Raw genomic sequence first — 10,720 nt, 5'->3', positions numbered from 1 at the left:
ACATTTTCTTGTTTTTCTATTTTTGAGATGTTGGATCATTATCTTTTAAGTCTTTAATTGTACTATTCCCATAGTACATTTCTAGTATACTTGGGTTTATTCTATTTTCAATAAAATTTTCAACACTTATCAGAAAACAAGAAACAAGCCTAAATGAAAAACACTAGTGTGTGTTTAGGAATAGATTATAAGCCAATTTTTTGCTTTTTTGCTTTTATGTACAATTTTTAAAATTGCACTTTTTTTTCCTCACTTTTTCAAAGTACAAATATATTTTAGCACAATTTTAATAAAAAACTAAATAAATTATTCCTAGGCAGACACTTAAGAATTTTTTTTTTCACCGTCAATTCTAACAAAAGAATTCAGTACTTACTACCATCACCATCCACACTAAGAAACACCTCCAAAAATTTTCTTGTATACCTCGCGTTTCCATCATTCACTATACTTTACTGAACGCCATCCTCAAAGGAGACAAATACTTATCATCGAAGTGATCATTTTCCTCTAAGTTGGTTGAAAAATAAGGGAATTCGACCAATCCATTGTTGTGCACAACTAGACACGTTCTTTCCATTCACCAAACTCTAATCTCTATGTCAACCCTTTTAATCCAATGATATTATTGAAAGAGTTATCTTGGTTTACAATTTTAATATTGCAGTAATAATCATTGTTTTTGTAATGGCTAAGTATACATCATTTATGAATCTTTCAATGTTGGATATCGAGCTTTACTAATAGTTGAAATTGTTTTGTTTCAGATCTATATTTATCACTAAACGTGTATTATAGTGTTTCATCTTTCTGCTGGAAAGTATAATAATCTCTCATTCTACTGCTAGACACCCACTATTTGGTTTTTTTCTTCCTACTGGATTTATATTGTTTTGATCCTTACTTTACCAATGGACATAGATCAAAGTTTATTTACCTCACGTATCTTGCATCTCCAATTTTGAGTGTAAGCAGAAAAGGTCCACGATAGCTTTCGGTCTTCTTTGGGCTAATGTTGAAGTTTGAGTTTGGTTCGCAAAAACAAACATAACTTTAACAAAGCCTACCTCTAATGGCTGACACTTGACCATTTATAAAAAAGGCTTCAACAATACAATAGTACCAAACAAGGCCCACACCAAATTTCACGGATCTTAATTGAACTCGATGGTCTCATGGTGACATCCTAACCGATCACATTAATAAAAATTCCAATGAAAAAAAAAAAAAAAAGATTCCTGGAGTTGAGCATCCACCATGCCAGAATAGCAACCATACAGTAGTAATAATTAGCAGTGTTTAGTGTATACTATATACTATACGATAAATAGGGTGTTTTTAGTGGATCTACCGATGCCTTTATTTTTAATAATCTGATGTGAATGAAATAAATAAATTGAACTAGGGTCATATAAAGCATATTTTCATTTTTTTTAATAATACTATTAAGTATTAAGGTGAAAGCCATGCTCTCTCTCTCTCTCCTGCCTGCCTTTGTTGCAAGTATTATACTTCCAACACAAGCCACCTTTTGCAATCTAACAAAATTAGAAACAAAAAAAAAGGGGGTTAAGAAAATAAATACAGGTAGAAAATAAAACGATCCATTTATGCTAGTCAACCCAGAAGAACTGCATGTATTTACAAGATGCATACCATCATGGCATAAATTACAACTGCAGATCAATGACCCACTAATTTCCTGTGAGACCATTCTTGGTGTTGTTCGACTGATAACTGTTCTCAAACACTATCTACAAGTTTAAAAACATCTTGGTCCAACTTTAGGCAACGCCCCGTAAGCTCTGCAAAACATCAACATTCACATATCTCTACCTCATGTATGTTATTGTCCCAGAATTGAGAAATATAAGTGAGCGATACATACCTTAGAAGGCCACAAGCAATCGTGCGCCTTTCGAGGGATTATATGAATATGAGTCTGAAATTTATATAGCAAAATTAGCAAAGGCTAATATTTTCCTATGTATACATTTTAAAACAAACAAAAAAAAACTAGTCTACTAAAATAGTAAAATAGTTGACAGGCAGCAGTGGTCCTGATGCATTTGACATTCAGCTTTAATAAGATCTAGACTTAATAGATGAAGAGAAAAAAAAATGATATTTACATACATGAAATATAACTTGTCCAGCAGATGCACCATTGTTAACTACCAAGTTGAATGAATCTGCATGAAATACTTCCAGTCAAGTTTTTATAATGCTAAAATATTCCAAACTACCCTAGAGACGAAAACTTAACAACTAAATAGCAGTTAAATTCTGCTGGTATATATTCACATTCCACTCAAACAGAGCAATGTATTGGAGTATATTTAAGCACTTTGAATTTAATATGAACAACAGAATATCTGTACCAAGACTGTTGCCAAGCCCCATGTGCTGGACAACCAGCAACCAGAAATCTTGAACGCGAAAACAACTCATGAAGCCAACACAAAGTTAGGAATCTTACACATGCTGCACAGAATCCTGTTTCAGATTTTGCTTTTAATATTTTTACACCAAGTAACTCTTCCCCTAACGTCCTGACATACTTTCTGAATCAGTTGCCTTTCTGTACAAACACTTCCCCCATGTAATCTAGCATTCCTTTCAACACAAATATGGTAGACATTTTTTCTTGTATTTTGTATTCTTTCGATTTTTATAGTTAAGAAAATCTAAAATTGGTTCTCTAATACCTAATTTCCATGAAATTTTAAAATCAGGTATCCAAAGACTACTAAATGATCTTGCCTCTTGGGTAGTGTACTTGCTGTTTAGCACAATATCAGTGACCCCATTGTACCATGATACCAACACTCTCTGTAAGTAACTATTTAGTTGCTTAATCAAAATCACAGTAACTTTGTGAATGTAAACATATTGCCAAACCACATAAATCTTTTTGTAGTGTGGTTGTTCTTTTTTTCTCTATTTTCGCATCTCACAGGTTATGAGAATTAGGTTAAATTTTCAACACAACATCCACATCCTACAAATAATTAATTGGTAAGGTAGAGTGTCTGAGTCAATTTGACTTGCAAAAGACCACATATGACATAAATTTAACTTTTGATGTAAGGATGGAAAAGTCATTACTCACCAAATCATAAAGAGAATAAGAAATAAATGAGATACTTCATTTAAATTTAAGATAGAAGGAAGAGCACAGCAGTACTGAAGGCAACTGCGCAAGTAGTGGAGAGGTTGTTTTCCCATATCTTTAAGAATGGTATCAGTGGGGTTGTCTCAGTTTCTCAAAGTAAAATTTCTCATTAGAGGTTCTTGTTCTACTGGGTCATGCCTCATAAATTATAATTATAGTTTTGCATTTTTCTTTCACAATTATCAATCATCAATTGACGAATGAGACCACAATTAACAGATAAAGAGGCTACACAATCCTTTATTGCTTGCTAAAACACTACATATCACCTTGCTGTTAAAAGAATAAGCCCAAATTTCTGCACTATCATGGTTGGTCAATTTCTAGGAATTGAATCCTTAGTTCTAGGAATTGATGCTTTTGTATTATCTGGTAGTCTAGCCCTATTTTGATTTTGTTTATATATTTCAAGGGGTCATGAGTTCATACTTCATAGTATAATCATGGTTCTGTCGATAAAATGCCAAACTCCCTTCCAAGGTGAACTTGAAGCACCTAGATTTAGAAGCCCCTTTTAAATTCTAGAATCACAATGAGAAATTGCATAGATAAGCACTAAAAAGCAACAACCCTACCCACTTCTACCTGCAACCTCAGCCAAGCCAAAGAGCACATCACTTCATTATTGTACAATGTACCAGCCATATAACCTACAAATATTGTCTCAAACTTAAATACAAGCCAAAACTAACTATCAAATTACAAAAGCAACATGATAGATAGCAGCTTACCTGCTGAACCAGAGCCACCGTAGGGGTAAGGATGATGCATATGCCCTTCTGGGGCTTCCTTGTCAAGTGGCCCAGCTCATGTATAAGCAGTACAGCAATGTGGTCATCCAACCTGTCCCCAAATAAACAATATTCTGCTCCAATGCTTTCTGGCATAGCTCCAACTGGTACCTTCAGAAAACATATATATAAAACAAAATAAACCACACTAAGGTCCTATTTTCTTGAAAAAATACATTTTATTTAAAGGAAAGAAATTGCCAGCAAAGCCAAACACAACGAGCTTGCTAGAGCTGTGCTTATGTTCTGAAAAGTTTCTAAGAAAATCATAGGATTAGAATATATACATGTGTGTGTGTGTGTGTGTTTTGAAGGGAAACCCAAAAATTGAGAACTCAAGAAATAAGTCAGGAACCGCTATTTCAGCCCATATGATTCAAAAGCTTTTTACCCTTCTCACACTAATTAACCTCAAGTTTCCTTGTAGCCAAACAGAAATAGCCCAAAACCCAGTTCCACTCCATCATCATCAGCATCAACCCCACAGACACTTAAAGACAGTGTAGTGGTCGTTGTAGTACGCACCAAAACCCTGTGCTCTGGCAGTAGCCTGATCATTTCTGCCATCCGACATTGCGTAGCCTCTTTATCTGCTATTGGTTTCTAATTGACAAATAAGATGATGAGAAGTTTCTAATTCCAAATTGTCCAAAATAGTATCTAGATGCTTGTACACTAGAAAAGAAAAAAAAATTTAACTAAATAAACAAATAAAATAAAAGTTTGTTTAGAGCGCAACAATAAAGAATATTCTGATCAGCAATAACACAATAAATGATATGATAGAAGATAATCCATCAACTACAACATTATAAGGAAAGATAATCCACACACAAACACACCAGGAGTTCTAGACAAAACTTCATTTCTAAAATCAAATTGTTTAAATGAAAAAAAAAAATTATAATTTAGTTTCTTATATTGGGATAAAAAAAAAAAAAAAAAAAAAAAAAATCATTGACTCCATTTACAGATTTCAAAAGGGTTAATGTGGTGAAGAAAAACAAAATCACGTGTCTATTTTTTTTATAAGCCCAAACAGATGGAAATCTCTCTAGGAAGGAAAAAGGGTCCAAATATTCTACTTTCCATTTGATTACACAACAACACTGAAGTGGGGATGCATTTATTCAATTGTATTCTCCTATGGGAAATATCGTAGCAAATACTATAGATAGAGCAACAAAAGTGCTGATTTTACCCTCCAGCATAATTGAACAAAAATGATGAACACACAATCAATTGCAAACTAGTCCCATAAGAAAGTGCTAAAGGTGAATCAAAAAAAAATTGAAGAGAAAAAAAAGTTGCTCAACTGCGCAGATTCATCAAAGTTGCCGCTTTCACTGGGATTCCTCTTTCCTCACTCACAATCAGAGTCACCTTGTCCTTGTATGCATAAATTCCCAATCCAGTTTTCAATTAGATTAGGGTGCTCTGTCCACTTTGCTACTTAATAATAAATGTGAAAGCAGTTGCAGATTCACTAAAGCCCCCACATTTTGGTGCCTAAACCAATTCGGAATTGTGAGATATGTGAACTCATTCAGGTTACAGCATCCCTGAAACAAACAAATCATGATGTTTAGAACTTCACTCACATGCAAGAAAGAAAGAGAGAGAGGGAGAGAGAGACAGAACTTAATGATATAATGTCTTAGAGAACAGGTCACCTTTGCCTTGATTATAAATCAATTTGCCGCAATTGAGAAGAAACATATTCTGCTGAAAATCATATTCCGGACTTAATGATAATGTTTCCAGTGAGGTACACCCTGGTATGATACATATTTAATGGAAGCTTGGGCAACATTTGAAGTTGAGTGCAACCACCCAAATAAAGGTAATACTTTTAAAGATGCCTCCCATATCTGCCCTCATCCACAGCTGGCCCAATGTAGAGAAACTGAAGGCCCTCAACCATTTTCCACAAACCGGTTCTCACTGAAAACACAGCCACGAGAGGTTCATGCTTAATCAAGACCACCAACTTGTAATCGTAGATGGACGAAGCATAACTGAATCCATAAGCTAGAATAGGATTACTGAACGGAACATCCGGTATTCGGGCGTACTCATGGGTAGCTGGATTTAGAAGGAATAAGTTGTCGGGTCGACACAAAAGGCAGATCATGCCGCACTTTCTCACTCTCAGAACCATTGACGATGTCGCGCTCTCTCTCTGACCCAACAATGTCGCATTCAGTTCCTTCACTGCCTACGGATGTCATTTTTGACATATTGTCAGAATTGCCGATGAAGTCCGTTATCCGGTTCAAATGCATCTCCAAGTCATGGCGCTCATCTTGGAAACGGTTGCTTGAGAGTGGAACATTCGAGGTCGACCATCAGTAACTTGTTTTTGGAACCGAAAGGATTTTCGTCGTCGCTTGGGTAGAGAGAAGAATCGAAGGACACAAAGATACTCCTCGATTCTTTGTGTGCCGGAGTCAAGAGGAGTATCTTTGTGTCCTTCGATTCTTCTCTCTACCCAAGCGATGACGAAAATCATTTCGGTTCCAAAAACAAGTTACTGACGATCGACCTCGAATGTTCCACTCTCAAGCAACCGTTTCCGAGATGAGTGCCATGACTTGGAGACGCATTTGAACCGGATAACGGACTTCATCAGCAATTCCGACGATATGTCAAAAATGACATCCATATGCAGTGAAGGAACTGAATGCGACATTGTTGGGTCAGAGAGCGCGACATCGTCAATGGTTTCGAGAGGGCGAAAGTGCAGCCTGAACTGCCTTTTGTGTCGACTCGACAACTTCTTCCTTCTAAATCCAGCTACCCATGAGTACGCCCGAATACCGGATGCTTCGTTCAGTAATCTTATTATAGCTTATGGATTCGGTTATGCCTCATCCATCTACAATTACAAGTTGGTGGTCTTGATTAAGCACGAACCTCTCGTGGCTGTGTTTTCAATGAGAACCGACTTGTGGAAAATGGTTGAGGGCTTTCAGTTTCGCTACATTGGACCAGTTGTGGATGAGGGCAGATATGCGACGCACCTCAAAGGCGTTCTCCACTGGGACCCAAGAACATCAGTAAGAGCTTGTTGCAGGCTGTTTGTAATGGAGATGCCTCTATTTCTGCTGGTTAATTTAATGGAAGGTTTGTTTCTCAAAAAAATAAATCAGTAAGCTTGTTTGGATGGGATGAAAACCATCATCCAAACCGAGTGAATCTCACGGGTGAGTATTTGTTTGGTTTAGTTTTGGATCACTATTTTCATAACTCAAATGCTAAAAAAATGGATGTGGGTGATGGAAAATGAAAACAGGTTTTGAGTGTTTTCAAAATTTGAAAACTGAAACTCAGTGGCAATATGGTAACTCAGTCAACTTAGGGGACTCACAGCTTTGTCTTGTCATGTCATGCTAGTGCAGCCAACGGCTCTCCCTTTCTCATACTCTTTTTTCTTTCTTTCTATTCTCCTCATCTCTTCATTCTTCATTCTTCATTTTTTCTTCTACACATACTCTTTTTTCTTTCTTTCTATTCTCCTCATCTCTTCATTCTTCATTTTTTCTTCTACACAGAGCCTCCACTGATCACTCTAACTCAGTTTCTTCTAGCTCTCCACCGAACCTCCACTGCTCCTCCACAAACCACCATTTGTCGCTATCATAAGCCACCACCACAAATCTCTCGGTTCAAGCTCAACCAAGGAAGGGTCGAAAATCCTAAAATCTTCCTTCGCCATCAATTGAACCAGCAGGTCTCTGATCTAAAGATTTATGAGTTTGGATTTGATATGCTTGTGGGTTTGAGTTTCCGGTGTTGGTGAGGGAGTCGCAATTTTGAGTTTTCGATCTGTGTTGATGGGTTTGAATTTTTGGCTGTGATAGATGTGGGTTTGTATGGATGTTGGTGTGTTTGGCCGTTGGTGGTGGTGGTGTTGATGGTGGCCAATTCTGTTGGGTTTTCTGTTGATGGTGGCTGATTCTACCACCACCACCACAGCTGTCACCGACCCTCCAAAGCCATCTGCCTACCATCGCCACCAATCACCTTCAAGCATGAGATCATACAAACTCAAGTCAGCAGCAAACTATATTAGCAAACTTATTATTTGACAAGTGATACTAACTGTATTAGTAACAAGAAAATCTATATAAAGGCAACATACATAAGACTCCCTCTAAATAATTACAAGCTAAAATTCAAATTATTAACAAAATCTACAAAGGAAGGGATGCATACGCCACAAAATCTAGTAGAATACTAATACAATTACAACAAAAATAAATATTTTAGCTCAAGAATTGATAACTCAAAGCCATTAAATGTGTGGTTACTTATCTCTATCGTTATTGTCCATATAAGCAAAGGGGTATCCTAATAAGAAACAATTACATATGAAAGCTCATTCAAGTTGCAACTATGATCCNACGCCACAAAATCTAGTAGAATACTAATACAATTACAACAAAAATAAATATTTTAGCTCAAGAATTGATAACTCAAAGCCATTAAATGTGTGGTTACTTATCTCTATCGTTATTGTCCATATAAGCAAAGGGGTATCCTAATAAGAAACAATTACATATGAAAGCTCATTCAAGTTGCAACTATGATCCTGATGATTACCAAACTCACATTAGGCATTTAAATCAGCCAATGTTCTGAATTGGAACTTACTCTCAGTTAATGCCAAAGCCAAGAGACCTATACACACACCAACTACAAGCAGGTCACTTTCAGTTCAATCACTGCATATTTGCCATAGCCAATATCCCAATTTTAAAACCCAAGCAAAATCAGCAAGCTTCATACTTAACAATAAAACTTAGTCATCAGACAGATCAAAATTGAAACAAAATGAGATCCAAGGTGTCGGTAAACAAAAATAAAATTAAAGAAAAAAAAACAGAGGGACCTTAACACCAACTATAGTTACCACAAATCTATGGCAAGGAAGAGAAACAAATTAAAATGAATAAGCAGCCTCCAAGCTTGAAAGACCAACCATCACATAAGGAGAAATTAATTGGTATAGTATTTTCTTACTAGATGAAACAAAATTTCCCTAAACCATTGAAGACTATTAGGAATAAAAATACGTTCAAAATTTTGATATTACTCTTCGGAAATGTTGAACAAAGAGAAAACTTTATATATATAAAAAAAATGTCCCAAAATAATTCTATTATAAATTTGGAACCAGATGTTTCTCTATTATAAGTTTATACATGATAGCCATGTAAATTTACAAAAAAATAACAAAATTAGAGGTCACAATAACTCAAGCATAAAGTTTTGCAGTAAAACTACCTTCTGATACCTTTGGCTGGTAACCATCGGAAGATGTTCTTGGGAGAAGTAATAAGTTGGCATGTGATAATGATAGCATTGCCATCAAGTGCAAACTGACAACACCTCATGCCAAGCATTAGACATGCCGGTTTCCTGCAGAAGATTGATCCATATAAAAAATATCAATTCCCGCTCCACTAAATTCTTGGACAAGTGATCACCCAATGAGTGGGAGAAATCAACAGGTTTAGGAATCCGAAAACCAGGAACATACACAGAAACATCCCCAATATTCCCTGGCCTCCTTAAACATCCACAGGTTTGATAAACCCATAAACCCAGAAAAACCCATCAATAATTTTTTCTCTTCTCAAAATCACACCTAGCAATAACAATTCAAAGACTAATAATATTAGCACAAAATCCAAAATTAGCACAAAACCTCAAGCTATTAGTAATGAGCAATATTAGCACAAAACTAGCAATACCTAGAACCTTTAAACTCCAATTCCAAAACCCAAAATCCCAAACACAACTGTACTGAAACCATAAACCCAGAAAACAGAAAAACCCATCAATAATTCGAAATCCAAATTGGGGAAAAGGTAAAATCGTGAAAAACAAACCTTAGGATCGTGGATCACGGCGGCTCCGGTATGTTTCCAAGCTCCACGCACAGCTCCGGCGACCTCTGTGACGGTGAGCTTTGATGTGTGGTGTGGTGGAGGTTTGGGCAAGCAAAGATGGAAGATGGGTTTTCTTAATTCGTTCTCAAGCACAGCTCCGGCGAACTCTGTGGCGGTGAGCTTCGGTGTGTGGTGTGGTGGAGTATTGGGCAAGCAAAGATGGAAGAGGGAGGGCTGTGGCGGTGAGCTTTTGTCTGAGTTCTTTCTTCGTTCTCTCTTTTTCAGCCTCTGCTTTCAGTCTGTTTGGCGTTGGATTTTAGTGGGAACTTAATATTATACACGTGGCAGGATTCTATTGGCTGGCGTAAAACACAGGTTTTACGCCACAGCCGGGATTTTTAAGAAATTAACTATCAATCCCAAACTATATCATTAGTTAGGCAAACTTTCAAACTATTTGCATTTTTAACAATTCGAGTACTTCAGAGTCGATTTCCCTGTGCATATTCCCATTTTCACCAGCAGCTGAAGCGGAGGGAAGCGGGTACGTTAGGCAGAAGTCGACTCCAGAGGAGACGACTTTTATGCATAAAAGTCGACTCCAGAGGGGACGACTTCTATACATAGAAGTCGACTCCTCTGGAGACGACTTCTATACATAGAAATCGTCTCCAGAGAAGTCGACTTCTATGTATAGAAGTCGTCCTCTCTGGAGTCGACTTTTATACATAAAAGTCGTCTCCTCTAGAGTCGACTTCTGTACATCCTGTTCCCCCTTTTCCAGACGTCCCATCCCAGTCTCATCCATGGCAGAGAGTGCACAGCGAAATCGTCTTCTCTGAAATCGATTTCTAAGA

At 36.8% G+C, this 10,720-nt stretch overlaps 1 long non-coding RNA gene across 1 annotated transcript; it reads right to left on the bottom strand.

Moving 5' to 3' along the window:
- Positions 1-6,602: 6,602 nt before the first annotated feature.
- On the bottom strand, positions 6,603-10,199 carry LOC136061822 (uncharacterized). Its single transcript, XR_010623686.1, has 3 exons — positions 9,864-10,199; positions 9,256-9,390; positions 6,603-7,992 (listed from the first exon to the last, which is right to left on the bottom strand). It is a non-coding gene; the product is annotated as an uncharacterized LOC136061822 (long non-coding RNA).
- Positions 10,200-10,720: the final 521 nt, after the last annotated feature.

This window comes from Quercus suber, unplaced genomic scaffold (assembly GCF_002906115.3).
Source record: "Quercus suber isolate HL8 unplaced genomic scaffold, Cork oak 2.0 scaffold_17, whole genome shotgun sequence".
In the NCBI taxonomy this organism is placed as follows: domain Eukaryota; kingdom Viridiplantae; phylum Streptophyta; class Magnoliopsida; order Fagales; family Fagaceae; genus Quercus; species Quercus suber.
This window is presented reverse-complemented; position numbering and strand designations above follow the sequence as displayed.